The 16,556-nt window shown below is 39.0% G+C and overlaps 1 long non-coding RNA gene across 2 annotated transcripts in view; it reads left to right on the forward strand.

The window, feature by feature from the left end:
* LOC103154343 (uncharacterized) overlaps positions 1–16,556 on the forward strand; it is a 58,056-nt gene that overhangs the window by 22,697 nt on the left and 18,803 nt on the right. For both annotated transcript variants that reach the window (XR_477911.1, XR_477912.2), the window contains exon 3: positions 11,374–11,563. This is a non-coding gene — a long non-coding RNA (uncharacterized LOC103154343). The remainder of the gene's footprint in view (positions 1–11,373; positions 11,564–16,556) is intronic.

Raw genomic sequence — 16,556 nt, forward strand, 5'->3', positions numbered from 1 at the left:
GCACACTGGAGCTGGTAGGTTGAACTCAAAGAAGTGTACAGAAAGTACAGCCCTACAGCGGCAGTGACTAAGGACCCAGAAACTTTTGCTGAAATGAAAGCAAACATCGTCACCTCTGTGAAATTTGTTAGACTCATCCTCTGCTTTTTCTGTCTGACCCCTAAAGGCCCATCCAAAAAAGGTATAGAAAATTTGCATTTAGATTATAGCCTGAACTATGTCACAGCTGTTCTGCACAATGTAGCGGTCTCTCTAATGTTTGATTCATCAGAATTTTTTTTTTCTGATCTGATGCCATGGTGGTTAATTTGCCCAACTTTGCGATAGTGTCAGATTGAACACTCTCAGTCTAGCTGTGCCACCCTGTGTCCCGTCTCTCCTCTAATTTCACTCCTGTGCGGTAATTGCAGTATTGGGGTCGTGCTGTCAACAAAGAGGCGTCCCTCTGCTATGCAAGGACTTCCCAGTGAACATTATCAGGAAAAAAATATATAAGATAATCAGCGTACAGCGAGAGCCCTCATTGATTTGCTCATAAAAAAAAGAGTGCTCAGCGTGATAAATGAAGAAATATTACTCTGCAAACTGCAATATCGCCTGAGCGGCAGCAGTTTTACAGGCATGATATAACCATTTAGCGTTTTTTTATTTTTGACTAAACTATGTCGTAAAAAATCCCAGCAGTGTAGCTGCTCTGTAAATCACAGAAAACAAAGACTTATCCATCATCCTTCAAAAGCCTGTGTCAGCAGAGAGAGACGAGATGGAAAAAAAAACAAAAACAAAAAAACTGGCATCTACTGTCACATTTATTGCTATTCATCTGCTCGTATCTGCAGGTGCTGAAATGGAGGTCCACAAATGCAACCCAAGTGTGCATAAATAAGGCAATTAAAAAAAGTCTTGGAAAGCAGAATGATGTTGCAGAGTTTTTAAGGTTTTCAGCCAACATAATTTTAAAGAGGTCTAGATCCATAGATCCCTGGGGTTTCTGAAATTATTTCAAAGTTTGGCTGATTTTTACTCTAGTTTTTTTCTGGCTAGTTCTTGTACCTCCAACCATATCAGCATAAAAGTGGAGTGTAAAAAAAATCTGGCCTGCTATATGTTTTTATGTGACCCTCTTGATTCCAGACTAAACACTAAGTGTTTAGTCACTTAGTGACTAAACACTAGTGACTAAGCATCGATTTGTTATCAATCAAATCGATGCAGTTTTTTATCTGTTTACTGCCAAATTATATCAAGTCGGTCCCTCCAGTTTCTTGAGAATTATTGTGGAAATTCACATAAAATCAACAAATCCCTGCACTTTCTTTTGCAAATAATTGTGATTTTTATTGCAGATTTTTCTCAAAAATTGCCAAAAACTTTCTTACTGGTCCTGAACAGCTGCCTCAGCTTTTATTGATGTCAGTTTATAGTCCATGTTCTATACACTGAGTAATAAGAAGCTGCACTTACTGTCATAAATAAATGCGAATATTTCCAAATTAGTACCACAAACACTTTGATTTTTATTGGAAAACTCACAAAAGGAATCACGAAATCCTGGAGGGACTGAAAAGATATTTAATATTATTTAGTTTTGAGAATTCGTTGATATTTTAACAGGTTTTACTGATCCATTTTGACACAACTGGCCCTTTAAGAGCATTCAGCATATCTTATTTTGAAGGGATGGCTTCTTCTTCTCTGTACGGCCTATATTAGTTGTGAACTTTTTTCAAGGTGAATTATAACTCTTACCAGATTTAGTGAGCGTCTTTACAAAGTATGTTCTGAGGTTGTTGCATACATGTTTCCCTCTAGGATACATGTCTTGTATCCTAGGTTTACATCCTAGATGGGTTTGTATGACCTCTAGGATACAAAACCCATGTCCTTCCTCAACAAGAAGAACATATACAAGAGAGATAGAGAGACTGGATTCAGTGAGGAATAATTTGGTCCAGGTTTGACCTGGTTGTATATTGTGTTTTCTAATCTGCGTTGATCTCAAACAGTGTTTGAGGAATCTCTGTTGAATACGTTGAATAATTCAGTTGAGGTCTGACTAGTCTAAATATGTATGAATGTAAAATAGACAGGGTCAAATGAAGTACAGACTCAAAACAGACATTTGTTGATGCAAATTGTACCTGAACTTTTTTTCTTTTTTTTTCAATAACTTCAGTATCACCAGCCAGCACTGGAGTACAAGGGTATTTGTTTGGAGTACTTTCATTGCATACACCAAACGGGACGCTACAACAAAACGGTTAGAAAATAATTGTTGAAATTACAGTGGGTGAGCAGCTTGAGTTTTTCAAACCTAACTGATTATTAGGTCAAAGTTTAGTGACATTCTCCTGAAAATGGTCAAGTAGTAAATTAAGAAAGGAGACCTTTTAGAGATTTCTTGTCGTTTCCTGACAATCGACAATTACAACCGGCCCATCTAGAAGTACTAAATGCATAACCACATTTTTCAGCATGACATTGGAAGAGGATAGTCCTGATTATGTAGCAATATGCAGATGAAAGAGAAAGGGTTCTGTAGTCCAAGTCGATATGATTCAGAGTACGTTACAGTCTAAGAAATGTGCAGAGGAGCTCAGGTCCAAAGGCAATCTCATAGTTCTCCACAATGCTTCGGAGTAAGAACAGATAGTTGGATTTCTGTATGTTTGTCTCCTCTGCAGAGTCTGTGATTCTGTTATGTGCCGAGCTTTATTAGTGATTATCTCCCTGATGTTGTGGGTCTTTTATCATCCGTAACAAGTTTTAATAATGGGGAGGATGCCTGCACAGTGATGCTCAGCAGTGAAAATGACAGAAGTTGTATGTGGGGAAAGCTAAAATCCATAGGTTCTTTGTATTGCAGTCTACGCAAGGAATGGGAGTTAATAAATCTTTTGCAAAAAAACAAAACGGGCAAAGCATGTTTATCAGCCCTCGGGATGTGAATATAATGCACGACAGCGTAAAAGTATTTCAGTGCAGCTTCGGATTTTTATCAAAATGCGTAGATGTGCTGCTGTAGCTCATCTACAGCACTTCAAATCCATCAGGGATGAGAGACTACATGAGCCACTCTTGCCTCCTTATTCATGGTGAAACTGGAGCCCTGCTCTCATTGATGTCGGGGAGTTTAAATTGAGCATCTGTTTACAAAGTAGTTTTTTTGAAGCATTAATCAGGGAGCGTTTCATTATTTTATGAGGAGACCGTCTCTATAGGTGACAGCATCATTTAGCTTGAGAAGGAATGATGTCCGACTAGATTACAGGTTCATCGTTCAGGAGCACTGATCAGGAGCCGTGCATGACTCTGCATCATTATGCACTGCCACAACAACACTGTTGCTTTTAATTAAATGACATAGATACTTTTTTAAAGACTCACTGTAACTACACTGCATGCATTTATGAGGAGATTCAATCATCTGCGGAATATTTATTTTACAGTTTTACAGTGAGAGTGTGCAGCTCCAGACAAAGGTTTTAACATCACAACAAGTTGCGAAAAAAACAACTTCTTGCTATTATGAAATCTATAACATCACAAATCTTTAAGAGCAGCTTTACAGCTGTCTGAGGACCCATGTTTTAGACGAGAGCTGTTTTCGGATTAGTTATCCACAATTTAATGTCACCAGGAGTAACTGGAAGCCTCTATATCAATCTTCAGCAGTAATTTGCTCCTCGGTTATCACCACAGCTGCTTCTCTGAATAGCTCTTCAACTTCATAAAAAATAAGTGAGTTTGTAACTGTTACACTGGTGTTCATGCCGACTTGAAATGTTATTGTACCCAAACCAACTTCACTCACAGTGTCGCATCTTCAAAACACAACATATGTACCAGAACTATAAATAATCAAACACCTTAAAACTATTCACTAGTGCAACACATCTCTTTTAGCAAGTCTTTCCAAATAATGACTTGGACAGATTTAAGCTAAACAAAAAAGCAATTAGGCAGTTTGTATAATAGTTTTTCAAAAATCTTCCCTTTAAAAATTGTATGAATAGTAAAAATAACCATCTTTAGGCACCTGCAGTAACCTTAAAGATGCAACTCTTGCTGCTCATCAGTACGTTAAGAATTTTGAGGGTTTTAAAGAAGTGCCTTAACAGACATAACTTGGAAACTGCATTCCTATGGGGATTTTAGTGATATATTTTTAGCAGCGAAATCTGGGGACTGCGTTCTTTGTGCCTAAATTAACATGATATATTTTTATCTCTTAGCTGGAGCAGCTGGTAGGGAGCACTTGCTCTGCCCTGCAGTGATTCAGATCCTGAGTTCCTGTGTGAATATTCATGATTTTACCTTCCCCCCCCAACTGCTGTCCCTTGGGGAGTACCACAAGGCTCTATTATGAAGCCACTACTACTTTTATTTAGTTGTTGCCTCTTTACGTTATTTTTAAAAAGCATGGCCTTATGTCCCAGTTTTATGTTGACTGTCACATTTGTTTTCCTCCAAAGTGCAACAGGGCAGCCACTGTTAAACCTCACTTCTTCCTCTGTGACATCAGGGGATGGATGGCACTGCATTTCCTTACATTTAATTAAAGTGATGCTTTCTATTCTTCCCTCTCCCAGTTCTACTCCTGTTGATCTCTTGCTTCACATGACACCTTCAGTATCATCTGTCTATAAACAAAAAAATGAGTAAATAAACAAAATCCCCTATGATGTCAGTTTTGCATCACATTAGCCTTATAAATAAGGGTGAACAGTAACTAAATTGTAATGTATGGGTTCATGCTTTGTATTAGCTAAACTATTTACAGAATATAGTATTCAAGCATTAATGAAGTTATCTATATGGTCAAGGTTTGCCCTGTTTTATTTCATTAAGCATTTTACAATAATGTGGGGTTTTATTGGCTGCTGCTTCTTTACTCAGTGATCCATATAATCCTAAACCATCTCTGGTTTACATCTGCTGACTGTGCTTCCTCATTCCATGCAGCCTTTTACCTTTGTGTGTCCCAGTATAGATTGGTCCCAGTTTGGATCACTTTTGAATTAACAGAGCTCTAATCACAGCAAAAAGTCCCTTTTAACAAAATCCCTCCATTTTTATTTAATCCAGGATCAAATCCTGGTTTAATTGCCCTCACAGATGTAGTAAGAGTGTTTTTTTATTGTTTTAGCTGCAGCACTAATGTAGTTTATAGCAACTACCTAAACCTTTACATCAGCATAAATGGTACAAAAAACTGGCACAGTTATGTTGCTCTTTTCAGTGAGCCGGCTCTTCTGTCTCGTCTTTCAAAGAAGAGCCGATTCTTTTGGCTCCCAAACGTCTCTTAATTTATTATCATCTCCGTAATTGAGATTAGTTTTATGTATTAGTTCTGTTACAAAAGCAGGAATTCTTATTTTTGTGTATTTTAGTTAAACTTTTAGTTTTCTTTTTTTTCTTTTTTCATTATTTTAAATGTTCACACAATATTTTCTTGACAGATGGATAGAACTGTCAAGCAGTTTAGCCAGTCAACAGACAGACCATGTAGGGAATTTTCTTTCTTGATTAAATTTATCCACTTAATCAAGTATGTTTTCTCTCACCAGTAATTACCTAGATCATCATCATCTTTTTCTCTGTGCTTGTCCCACTTATGCCAAATGATGGAGAGGACATTAGACAGCTGGCTTCTGGGTATTTTATCTTTTCTATCTACCACCAAATGAGTACTATAAGCTACCCTTGAGCCAAATGACTTAATTGAGTTTCAGGGGCAAGGCAGACTTTGAGTAACTTTGTAACCGCTGCATTCCTGTGGTGACTTTATGCTGCCCATCACATCTCTCTGAACAAAGGTGAGAGGGATGTTTCTCAGAAGCATGACCAAATACGTACAAAATCCAAAATAAATGAATTTATTTGGCAACATTTCCAAAAAATGCCAACTAAAATTCTAATGTATTCAGAAATTATTTCCACCCCAACCTGTTTAGCTTTCATTTCAGATGAATAGAAGTGTTGAAATGTTCAGGTCGAACCCTGACACGGCACAACCACGAATGAAAGAACCCGCTGAGAGGTCGGCACAAATATAGATTTTACCATCATAATGTCCAGATGTCAGAGTGATCAGGGTGAGTTTGTTCACAAAGCCCGAGTCAATATTTTACTTGGCACAAACTGCTTGTACTGACCTCTCTAGGTCCAATGGTCTTGTTGCCATACCAACTAAGATTTATCATTGTGAGTTGATTTTTGTTCAAAAAAGTTTGCCTGTAATTGTGCAAGGATATGGCTTGCAGTGTTGTTGATTATATCTGGTTACTCTAACTTTCTTTTCCTAATTAAGCTTATGAAAAACTGAGTTCCTCAAGGGCTCATAGACATTAGATAATGCTTCACCTTTTCCCAACTGCTGCAATTTTATACCATACAAAGACAGAGTGTGTGTGTTAGAAATAAAGCTACACAGGCATGGGGTCTTTCCACCCGTCTCACGTCCTGGTGGTGATGTTGGCCCTTCAGCTCGGGTGCCCAGTGGGCGGTTGATTGGGGTCTGTGGCTGGCCATCGGTGGTGTGCTGCGGTGATAGGAGTCATGGCTTCGCTTTGGCGGAGAAGCTGGACAGTCACCATGGAGCAGCGTATAGGCTGGGGAGACAAAGAGTAGGCGCTGCTTGGATGCCTCCAGGTCCTTGGTGTTGGGTTGGTGGAGTCCCCGATGTTTGGCCTTCCTCCATTGCTTCTCCCTGCTGCTCTCCCAGGCTGGTGGCCTGCCTGTGATTGGGTGGGCGGGGTAGTGGAATGCACCTTATTGTGGTGTCGGGGTGGTTGACGGGCTGTGCTTGGCCTGGGGCGGTGGGTTTGTGCAGGTGCCTGGCATGAATAGCTTCATGGACAGGTGATCTGGGGTTTGGTGTTGTTGGCCAGGCTGCTGGGAAGGGTTCATGGTTCCCTGCTCTGTTCACAACTGTGTTGTGGGGGAATGTTGGTGATGCTGGTTGGAGGATGCCACCAAGGGATTGCAGTGCTTTGGGGGTCCTTTGCAGCCACGTCGTCGTAGCAGTGATGTTGGTTTGTTTGCATGGTTGCAGCGTAGCTGGTTGTCGGCAGAGCTTATGGATGCATCGCTGCAGTCCCCTGAAGGTTCTGGCTTCCCCTTCGACTCTCTTCTGCTGTTTCTGGTGGAGCTGCTCCCAGGCCCAGGTTAGTCCATTCCCTCAGTCAATAGACATTGATGAAGCGGAAAGTGCGGCGCAAAAATCCATGAATATAACTGACACCTGTAAGAAAAGCAGCATCTGACTGCTGTTTGAAGGTATTATGTAAGATATAATATATTGAATAATATTACCATGGGTCTGTTCGGTAGATTTGTTTGCAGCGTTTTGATTGTTTTTGTGTTTCGTAAAACTTAGAACAAAACAAAAGTAAGAATGCCTGCTTTCGTAACAGAATAAATACATAAAAGCAGGCAAGCATAAGACTTTTCATGGAACACTGAAAGCAAAATGATTTATCATGACAACATTTATATTTGCCAAGTTAGGCTATGAGGCTACAGCCTAACTATGAGGCTGTTAGGCCTCATAGTAAGAGCTGTTTGGGAGCCATGCCACAAGAGCCGGTTCTCTGAAAAGAGCCAAATTTCTCATCACTAAATCTTAGTGACAAAGATGCTGAAGCAGAGAGGGAACCGCATAGTTTGAAACATATAGTGAAATAATTTAAATTTAAATCTATAAAGTAGCTATGCATCATGATTAAGATAGGTTAAACTATGTTGAAGTTTATAAATCAAGAATTAGACTATACTCTATTGGAAGTTAAAGAAATGAAAACAAAAAATATAATAGAGATACTACATTAATTCCACTAATAAAGCAATTATGTAAAACGGGAATACAGGTAAAACATTTTCAGGGGGTTTTATAGACATTTTGAATCTAAGCTTTACTTAAAACAAAGAAGGAAAAGTAAATGGGGAGGGCAAATTCAAACTGCCGCAGAGGAAGGAATCTAATCTTAATGTGGTCTGACATGAGGCTACTGTCTATCTCACTGAATTATCTGGACAGCAGCTTCCACAGAACCATTAAGCTCTGCTGAATGAGAAATCTGTACTCTAACAGCTGTTGTTCTGACTGTGAGGTCACTCGGACACTGACGGCCTGATGGTTGTGTTCCAGGTCATGGGAAATTTTGGTGGTTCTCCTTTTGATCTGGAACTGGGTTAAATACGACTGGAAACGCCAAAGAAAGCTGTACTACATGACTCAGCACAAGTTTGAGGCACTGAGATAAAAGTAGAAACGAACTCCTGCAAGAACTCTACCCAGAGTTAAATGAAGACAGTGAATCATCCATCCATCCATCCATTTTCCTTCACCCTTGTCCCTCAGTGGGGTCGGGAGGGGTACAGTGAATCATACAACGCAAAATAAAAATGTGTTTTGCAACTGAATCCAAAAGGGTGATCAGACCTGAAATCTGTTTTTATGTTTGTTTGGGCCATTCATGTGTCAGCAACAATGACGACACAAAGATTCACTGATATTCTGGTGGTTTTTTTTTTTAGCTTTTCCTTCTTCTCCCTATCTGAGTAGATGTTGTGTAAACCAATGTATTTTGGTGCTGTAGTTAAAACAGTATATCTATAAGTTAAGCTAAAATAAAATGAATTTGGACACATTCTCAAACACAGAAGAGGTACAGACATGCCTTTAATCAGAAAGAGGGCTTGGGATAAAAGTAAGAGCAATGTCAAGTGGGATTTTTTTTCCAAGCCATCATAACTGGGACACCAATGTCAACAAGCTTTCTCTTTAGACGTTAATGTAATCCTCCTATTGAAATAAAAAGTCACATTGAAGCTTTAATACATTCAACAGCTTTTGTTGGGGGTTTTTAACTACAGAGTTTTACATTTCTAAGTTAAATAGTTTATTTAAAACCTTGTTTCTCAGTCCATCCAAAAACTGTTATTTTGGATCATTAGGCATAACGGCAACCTGCCTGAGTGACATCAGCTCCTGCTACTCGGTGACGAATGCAGTTTGGTGATGTTCCAGCAGTACTTAGAACAACACGCCTTCCTGTTGTGCCGTATTATTAAAAAGCACATAAAGTCATGTTAATAATGAGATTCTGTCGCGGTGTGTTTGAAAACTAGTTTGTCTTCTTAAGGCTTTGGGAGGTGGGAATACCACATTTGATTAAAAGGTGTGAACATTAGTGTTAAAATATATCATAAATCCTCAACAGTCTGTTCTGCCAGTGCGAGGTCTTGTTAGGATCTGGAAAGATGTCCCCATCTTTTTCAATGCCTTTTGTCCAGCGTTTTAAAGTTTTTTGTGTTAACATTAAAAAAATATATATGTTGATAAACTGCTTGTAATGTGTTAGTTGTAGTTCAGATTAAATTGTTGTTGCTTATTAGCCTCACATTGTTGTAGTGTAATTAAATCACTTAAATCTCCTCTGATGTATCCCACTCCAATAATAAATTAGAATTAGATGAACCTCTATAATTTCTATAAGCCACTATAAGTGTGCATCTTCTGCTGCTACCTAATAACAATAAAGTATCACTCATATTCATATTTATAGCAGTTTCCATGATTGTTGACAGCTCAGGTAAGGATGTGTAAAAGTCTTATTTTAATGCAGTGGCAATTTCTAACAGATTTTAATTTGATAATATTTATTCAGCATGGAAAATATTAAGCTATAGAAAATGATTATTTTCAACAAATTGCCATGTTTATTCGTGCCTCTGATTCCTGTGAAAATGGGCCACAGAAGGTATTATTTTGTTTTTAGAAATTATTCTGAAGATTGGTACTTTTCCAGTCTTAACATGCAGCAAAAGAGACAGCTTTTTGTTGGTCGCACTTCAAAACGGGAAGAACAAGAAAATACTTTTCAAGTAGGGCAGCTGTGTATTAATCTCAGGTCAGGTTATGGCTACAAGAAAATGCTTACTTGCCTATATTTACAGTCCTTTAATGTCGAAAGAGCTGAACAGAGATTCTGAGAGAGAACTCAAGACTGGATGATATGAAAAGAAATGGTTATAGATTTGTGTCATTCACCCTTGGAATATATTATAGAAAAAGCCTACTTGTTCTCTCGCGGGGAGAGTATTAGTGCATAAATGTGACAAGATTGACTAAAAATAAGAATTTCTTAATATGCATTTTTTTTCCCACTGAAAATAAGGGTTGATCAAAGAAAGAAGTCGTATCTAGGAGCCTTGCAACATTTAATGAATGTTGCAAGGTGATTTATTACTCTACAAAGCCTCACAAGGCCAACTATGCCGACTTGTCATGGGAACTGGAAAAAAACGATCCCTCTGGTCTTGTAATTTCTCTGTGAGATGGGTCACCATCGGCACGCTTTAATTCCTGTAATATCTTTGGATTTGGTGCAACACGAGTAGACAGAAGATGATGATGAGCTGGCTTACTGTAAACCTGTGTCTGCCTTATAGCTGTAATCAGCTGGATCTCATTTTTCTACTCCCACTCTTTACTTTTCTGTTAGTTCACATCTCCGGTTGCCAAGTGGCTCAATGAATTTTTTATTTCCAGTATAAGGTGCTACACAGAAAAGGACGAAATCCTCACAGCGTGTGTGGGTGGGGATGTCAGTCTGTGAGATCGAGGCATCGATTAATAGAAGTAAGTAGCACATGCAATCGCTGCTGGGGTTATCCAGACTGACTGAGCTCTGTTGGAGGAACGGCAAAGGTCTCGAAATTCATGTTATCATCCTGTAGTAATTACAGTAAGGTTTGATAGCCTGCTTCTCTTTATGGCAAGAACGGCGTGAGATTGAAATACTCCTACTGATGCGTTTAAAGAGTTGTACATATGCAGCTTTGCTTATCTCAGGCATTCTGCTTTTCTGCTGAATGAAACAAAAACTGTTTATAGAACATGTTTTGATCTCATTTTGGTATTTTTTAAAAATGATCTTAAAGGTCTATGTGTAAAAACAGCACACAAAAGACTAAGTTATGCCTAAAGCAGGAATGTGAAATAATCAGTACTAAAAACTTGTTTGAACATCAGCGTTTGCATCAGATTTGTTACAGACTGAGCCATTTTCTTCCTAAGTCAATCAAATAACTCTGATTGACTTGGAGTTATTTGGCTGCAGACACACACACAGACATGTTTTTTCTTCTTTGCTGCCAAGTGGTGGCGACAAAGCCAAGTTGCTCTACAACCCTGGTGAAACATCTCAAACACTGGCACGCTCATGTTTAGAATGAACTTTCTTTATCTGCAAAAGTGACGTAGTAAGTATGTGTGGCAGGATAAGTCAACATTACCCAAAAATGTCCAGAAAAAGAGATCCTGGCTTGCTAAGAATCTAACAACTTTGCATCCGTCTTCTTTAGATGTTATGGCGAGATGCAGGTCTTCATCTGTTGCTTGGCTTGGTTTCAAAAGAGTGACTTTCTCACCGTCCTAATCTACGACTGTGTGGTGGGAAACGTCCAAAACGGCGCCACAACATGCCAGCGTCACCTGCTTCAAACTGACAGTGTCACCGTTTGCAGTCATCTTACTTTCTGGACAAACACACAGGTAAGATTATTGCTCTATGGCTGAAAGAAGGCTGTCGCGACTACGAGATATGGTTTCCATGACATCAGTTGTGAATAAGTGTGTTTCTTTCCATCGGTCCATTTGTGTTCTAGTCACATGATTGGTGAATACGCTACTGCCTGCGCCTTCCCTTCAAAAGCAGCTTTTTATACTTGCTGTTGCAATTTCTAGAAATGCTGTTCAGAGATGTCATCCATTATCTTGTTTTTCCTCATTTGGGTGTCAGTAACGTAGCCAGGACTTGAAGATAATCAGATAATGGTGTTAGTTAATGACTTTAACTAAACACCCGGGGCTCTAAAGTGTGACCTGATTTCTTAATAGTCCTCCTGAATCTTGACACTGAAAGAATCCCTGAGGTTCAACAAGATGCACATGCCCTAAATAAGACTAAGAAAGCATAGCCATACTGTAACTGGTTACTTTTTTCTGGTATTTGGTAGCGAGAGCCCTATGCTTTCATAAAATGCTTCCCCAGAATCTAAAATGCCACCTTGTATTGATTTGTGCTAAAAAGTTCATTTCAATTTCAGTTCAGATAAAAAGGTCATCTTAGATGCTTGTGAATGATTTAACCTGTTTTGTTGTCAGATTGTTAAAATGACAACATCAATTCCTAACAATTTTCAAGAAGTTTCAGAAGTTTAGAAAAAAAGTAAAAGCAGAAAATGTGTAAAACCACAGCTGGAAAAAAAAGATAGTCCAGTATAAGGCCTTAACCAATAACTGAAGTTTTTTAGTTCAATACATGGTAACTGAAGTTAGAAAATAGGAATCATAGTAAAACTCAAGTGATCCTTCCCTCAGAATATGTAGTAAATAAGCTTGGGTTTGAAAATTCCAAATCATCCATATAAAAGGCTTGAACTTCTTCATTTAATGCAGAGTCCCACCTTATATTCATTAAAAAATATATATATATTTAATGTGTTTCAAACTATATAGCCTATATCTCCATTATGAGAGAGAGAGAGAGAGAGAGAGAGAGACCCCCGAGTTTGAACCATGTATCGGCCTCGTTTCAACGGAAAGTAATTATTTAAGTTTAGTCAATAAGGCTGCAGTGATTCACGACTTCCTCGACTCGACCATCTGGACACGGGAGTCGTTGGATCACATCAAGCTTCATGTAAACAGCGTCTCAGTTTGAAAAGCCGGATGTTTTTGGTTTTGCAACTGAAATGCAGCTCAAGCCAAACTGGAGTCACCATCTCAGGCACATGGTGACTGGAAACATGGCAATAAGCATGGTAATTATGAGAAATAACTATACAAAAGCACATCTGGACCACAGCTGAGGAGCGAGTGTGAAGAAACGACCCTTCCTTATTAAAGCATTCCTGTCGATCCGTTAGATAAAAGGCCTGAGGACAGGAAAAACAGCACACCACCTGAATGGTCCTCAAACATACAGCCAATTTAAAAGCTAATTAAACCTGAGCTCATCACACAAGATAAAGCAGCTGTTAGTTTATACAACGTGCGCTGGACGGAAATGTTGATGGCGCTGCATGCTGTCAGACCTCAAGCTCCACACACTTACACCTGTCTCCCAGAGAGGCGCCTGTGCAGATAATCAGTTGCTTCTGTCGCACAACACGGAAATTTAATTTTTTGTCCACAGAAGAGAAACAAATCAGTGGAAGATAAAGCATGCCTCTCTGTGAAGCACCGTATCAACGATTCTAGTTTTAAGCAGTCTGTGTAGCATTTCATCCTGTGGAGTTTAAATGATGTTAATAGAGAACACTACGTTACCATTAATCAAAGCCAAGTGATATGATCAGGACTGACAGCTAACATATTGACTGGGAGGTTTCAACAACTGTCTGTGTTTATTAGAGCTGCATGCAAGAAGAAGTAGGATTGGTTAAGAGTGACTGTACCCATCATGCCGGTAATAATGATAGACGATTAGTGATCAGACAAATAAAGGACCACGTTGCTCTGTAGCAGGAAATCGCAGTTGTTTTATTTCTCTGCTAACTTCTCACAGTCTGTCTACATTACACTGTCGATATTCTGTCCTGTGGTGCCAAACAGCCAATTTTTTATGGCTTCTGTGGTTAGCCTGATTTCCCTTTATCAGAAAAGGCTTTAATTGGGTTCAATTGGCTGTTAACACACTAGATTAGTCATTCCTCTGACCAATCTAGTTGTAGATCTCCATTTAGAATTTTAAATCGTGGCTGCTGGAAAATTTGAAGTTGGGTGGCCACATAAAAAAAAAAAAACATATTTTTTCTAGAAGAGGATAGCAGGTTTATTTATTTCATGGATAGTAGCAGACTGAGCAGCATGTTCAACACAGCTTTAGGGTCCTTCATTGTTTTTACTCAATTGTAATTGAAAGCCACTTGAACTCTGATGATCTGAACCAAACCCAGTTGAGCTGTGCTGCTTGGTTCTGGTGGAACAGGGCCTTCAGACTGCTTGGCTAGTACATTTGAACTTGGAAATTGATGAAACAAGTCAGATATGATGCAAAGTAAGATGTACTCTTCATATCGTAGCTTCTGAACAGACTCCATTTTTCCACTTTTCGCCACAGAATATTTGAATCCGTATAACTTAGAGGAATTATCCACACAGACAGGTTTGGTCAGGATTGGCTTTTTTTTTTTTTTTTTTGCAGATGTTGTGGTGTAAATTAATAACTGTAAAGGGATCAAATCTTTTGTTTTCTTTTTTGTAGAGCTAAGAAAATTGGATTGATCCTCTTTATATGCATCTGTAAACGGCAAACCTTAGGCTGCAAATCCCTTTTCTGCACTGCATCAGTAATTTATAAAGACTCGTGCTGCTTGTTTGATTCTTCCTTTGCCCTTTATTTGTATGGCTTTGCACAGTAAAATAGTCAACAGCAACTCACAAAACCCCCCACCAGCAGCATCTCTGTTTGTCACCAGAAAAGCGGAGTTCACATAAACCCTCTTGCCTCTTTGTTTTGTATCAAATCTTAAATTTGTATTCAACATAAATCTGTGGAACTTCTTAATAAATTGCGTTAAAGTGAGATTTAATATTCTTGTTGCGTGTTTGATGTTGGTGATGCTTGTATAATTCTTAACTAGCATGGGTTATTAGTCGTCTTTTAGTCCTCAATTCTGTGTGGGAATGGATTTGTGATATTAAAACATGATCTTCTGTGGCTGTGTCAGTGAGTTCACAGGCAGAAAATATAAAAATGTTGTCTTCAAAGAACAAACCGTCAAAAGAAGCCTGAAAACCTTTTGTTGCTCCTCTTGTGGAAAAGCTGCTCTGAGCTTTCAGAGCGTGTCACGCTTTATAAAAAATACAAGAAAAGTGGACAGAGAGTTAATTTAGCTTAGGCAGCATGGACTGAATAGGCCGGTGTGAGATTGTATGCGAGTGAGATTACACAGAAAAAGAAAGAGAGACTCAAAGTCAGCGGCAGATCCTCCATCATCTGCTTTCAAAAGCTTAAATCTTAAATGCTTGAAAGTGCAAACTTTGGCTCAGAGGCTGTTTACATGGCAGATTTGTCGGTACTCCAGTATGACCACTATTTATTTTATTTTATTTTTCCTTTTTCCTATTTTTTCATCCATACTCACTTTCATGCATGTAATAAATATACAAGACACTGACTTTGAAACGGTGAGTTAAATTTGATAAAAACAAGTCGGTTTTCTTGTGCGTTGCCAAACCACAAGAGGCACAACTGTGTTGTTGTCATATAGATTCAGTCCACGTGCGTCTACCCTGCATGACGATCATTGAACCTCTTATCAATGACGCACCAAAAGGTTGCTCAGATGGTGGTGTACCTGTTGGGTTTGTGTCGTTTCACTTTGTCCCTGGCTTTTGTTTGGCGACTGTCTCCCTCCGTCACAAAGTTTGCCTTTGGTGGCATAATGCTAAAGGCTTGTTTACACGCACCCCGTGGGAAGGGGTTGGGGCGTGAGGGGGGGCCGTGATCTGAAACGAGAGGCGCCTGAGCTGTTAGAGGAGCGCTGGGCTGACGAGGGAGCATGCTGCAGTATAAAACCCATGAGAGAAGTGCCGTGTCAGCGCCGCAGGCTTTTAAAATCTGCCGGTTGGTGTTCCTGCACTGCGATGTCTGCTTTCAAGAACACGTAGATGTAACAGAACCCTCGGAGAAGCTTTAAGAGGATCCCGAGGCAACAAGAAAAGCTTCATAGGGTCGGAGTAGAAACGGCTCATCCTTTTTAGTAATGACATTGTTGTTGTCAACCTCTATTAGCATCAGTTTACATGTCCTTTCTATCCAGCCATAAATTATTAGGTCGTGAGAGGTCCTGTGAAGGAAGGAGGAAAAGTCAGAGTAACTCTGGCCTTTCTGTGGTAAGTTGTATTATTTCATCAAAAGCTGGGGCTCCCAAGATCAGCTCAGCATTTTTTTTCTCACCGTGACAAATGTCTATTCTGTGGTTTTTTATTTTAATTTTATTTTCTTTTGAAAGTCTGTGAAAAGCGTGGTCTTATGGATAATTCTTCAAAGGTTTCAAATCCTCTTTTGTCAACGTTTTTGTAAAGACGAGCATCCCTGCATATTAATATTAAACAGTTATAGAGGGGGGGGGGGGGAAAAACATACAAAAAAGATTCTAGTTTTTTTTGTTTTGTTTGTTGTTGGGCCCATGTTCTGCTGTCAGACAGGACTTTTAAGGAGTTCATGTTCAAATAAAAGACAGCAATATTTCCAAATCAATGTGGCAACAAAAAGGCCCAGATTATCACCAATCCATCACTGTCTGACATTTGGCATACTGTATTGAAATGCATTTCTAAACTCAGAGTGCTGTTTTAAAAACATAAATTACTAACATCTCCTTTAATTTTTGATCAAACATCTCTTTAGTTTAATCTAAACATCTTAAATGTCTAAATATCTCCAACTTGTCAGTATTCTTTATTATAAGCTGATTCATTTCATTCAGTTTGGAAATGTCCTTACAATTCTTCCCAGAATTAATAGCAGCAATAT

Source organism: Poecilia formosa, unplaced genomic scaffold (genome assembly GCF_000485575.1).
Source record: "Poecilia formosa unplaced genomic scaffold, Poecilia_formosa-5.1.2 Scaffold8, whole genome shotgun sequence".
In the NCBI taxonomy this organism is placed as follows: Eukaryota; Metazoa; Chordata; class Actinopteri; order Cyprinodontiformes; family Poeciliidae; genus Poecilia; species Poecilia formosa.